The following is a 2,632-nucleotide window of genomic DNA, read 5'->3' as shown; positions in this document are numbered from 1 at the left end:
TCCCAAGTAATTCATTCACCTCCTCACCCAGACATGTATACCATGTACATATGAAGCTGAGAGTCCTTATGACTTTGATTAAAAATACCTTTGAACTCTAGTTCTAGAAATCATATTGTTCTTTCTATATATATTCCTCAGTGACCTAGCCTTTCCCACAGATAATCAGCAATCCCTGAGGCAGCAAAAGACAGTAGCCCAGACCTGATCAATGGCCATATGTTCTGAAGCTCTGGCAGGAAAAGATAGCATCTTGACCTAAGTTATGTTTCAGTTCCTGAGACCTAAGGTGGAAAAACACCCTGGCTACTTTCCCATGTGACTGGACAGAGGGACTTCGGAAGAGACCTCAGAACTGTCCTCAAGATCTGAAGAAATGATTTATTACCCTTACCTCACCTCCGACCAGTCAGCTCTAAGCACAACCCACAGAGAACCCATAACCCATGGTGTTTTGTAATTTTGTCCTATATAATCCGTAACCTACAAGCCATCAGGGATCCAGGTTTTTGAGCACTAGTTCACCTCTGTCTCCAGGCTTGGCGCCATTTCCTTAAATAAATCTTTACTTTCTTTGCTGCGAACCTCTGTTCGTGTCTTGTTTGGCTTTGATGCGCACAGGCAAATGACCCCCTTTTAGTTTGGTAACACCAGGAATAGAATGGTGAATAAGACAAACAGGATCCCTGCCCTCGTGTAATTCACGGTGTGATGGGGAAGACAAATAATAATCAAATGAACAATGAGCAAATAAAATGATTGTCCCTGTTGTGATAAATGTCATGAGAAAAAGCAAAGGGACACTCTTGTAGATAATAGTACAGAGAGTGATCAGAAAGGTCTCTGAGGAGGCACGTTTAAAAGCTCTAACCTGGGGGACGAACCAGCCATGCAAAAAGCAGGTGGAAGAGCAATTCTGGCACTGGGAATCGCAAGGGCAAAGGCAAGAAAGAACAAACATCTCCTAGAAACTGTCATTGGCAGGGCAGGTGGAATTAGGGGTTGAGTAATACAAGAGGAGGTTGGACAGGGAGGCAGAGGTCAGTTTGAATCAGTCTCATAGGCCAAGCTAAAGAGTTTAGATTTTATTATCAGTGTGATGAGAGAGCTCATGGAAAACCAATTTATCTTCTTTTTTTTTTTTTTTTTTTGGCGAGGCAACCCTTGGTTGATCTCACAGATTGCAATGACCTTGTCAGCTTACAATCCTTTATTTTTTTTCTTTTTTACGCCTACAGCACCTGGTCTTCCTAGGTGGTCTCCCATCCAACTACTAACCAGGCCTGACCCTGCTTAGCTTCGGAGATCAGACAGGATCGGGCTTGTTCAGGGTAGCACGGCTGTAGACCCAATTTATCTTTTTACAGTTCTGGCTTTGAAATGGAGAATGCACAGAAGGGTCAGAGTAGAAGCATGGAAACCAGTTAGGAAGCTATTCAGTGGTTGGGGTGAGAGATGACTATGGCTAGATGGGGTTCATACTTCAGAGAAGGAGAGAAGTGAGTGGATTCTGGAGATATTACTGAAAAGCCTGCTAATTGGCTGGGTATAAGGTAAGATCAATCTTCTTTAGACGTTCTGGGTGAGAGGTTAAGCAGTCTTCCATCACCTTCTGCCCTCACACACTGAACTTCAATGAAAATACAGGGTTCAGATTAGGATCTAAGATTGAAGACCCAAAGCCAACCAAATTCAGTGTACCTGGAGCCGAAAAGTAAGTACAACATCTAAGACCACTAGGCCAATAATAAAACTAGGCCTTGGTACACAAACAGAATAAAGGGGAAACTAGACATAAAAATGAGTTTTAATAATATAGATCAAACTAAAATATAAACTGTATTTACCAACATAAAATATATCGAGTACCTAGGAGTAAAATGAACAAAAATAGGTGGAATACAGCTGCAGAGAAAATATACAACTATATTGAGAGACATTAAAGAAGATCCAAATAACTGGAAAGCTATAATCTATTTACTTATTAGAAGACTTGCTATGGTGACGTTGTCAATTCTACCCCACAAAATCTGTAGATGTAAAGTGATACCAGTAAAAATCTCCATATTTTTGTTTGTTTGTTTGTTTGTTTGTTTGTTTTGTTCTGCAGAACCTGACAAACTGATTCTAAAATACGTATAGAAATGCAGGGATCAAAAAGAACAAAGATACTCTTGAAGGAGAAAAAAAGTGGAGAGACTTGGTCTACCAGATATCAAAACTTATAAATGGTGCTGTCGCAATTTGATATCCACACAGAAAAAAAGAAAAAGTTATACCACGCTACTTCACCCCATAGGAAAAAAATTAGTTCCAGGTGGATGGTGAACTTAAATATTAGCTGACAAGAGGATACATTCTTAACCACAGATGGAAAAGCTTTATGAACGAATGCAAAATCATACTAATCATAAAGGAAAAGAGTGATTAATTTGACTACATTGCATTTTGACTATATTTTTATTCTTCAAAAGACAGTATTTACAATAGAATGAAAAGGTAAACCACAGGATAGAATATATTTGTAACATATATAACTGACAAAAGACTTCTATCTAAAAAGAATTCCTAAATCTAAATAGAGAAATGGGTAAATATTAGTTAAAGTAGACTAACAGTTATGACAACCAAC

General features: G+C 38.9%; 1 pseudogene; it reads right to left on the bottom strand.

The window, feature by feature from the left end:
• Positions 1 to 1,229: 1,229 nt before the first annotated feature.
• LOC111731190 lies at positions 1,230 to 1,348 on the bottom strand (annotated as a pseudogene).
• Positions 1,349 to 2,632: the final 1,284 nt, after the last annotated feature.

This window comes from Pteropus vampyrus, unplaced genomic scaffold, assembly GCF_000151845.1.
Source record: "Pteropus vampyrus isolate Shadow unplaced genomic scaffold, Pvam_2.0 Scaffold352, whole genome shotgun sequence".
In the NCBI taxonomy this organism is placed as follows: Eukaryota; Metazoa; Chordata; class Mammalia; order Chiroptera; family Pteropodidae; genus Pteropus; species Pteropus vampyrus.
Note: the sequence above shows the minus strand (reverse complement) of the source record. Positions and strands in the feature narration are given on the sequence as shown.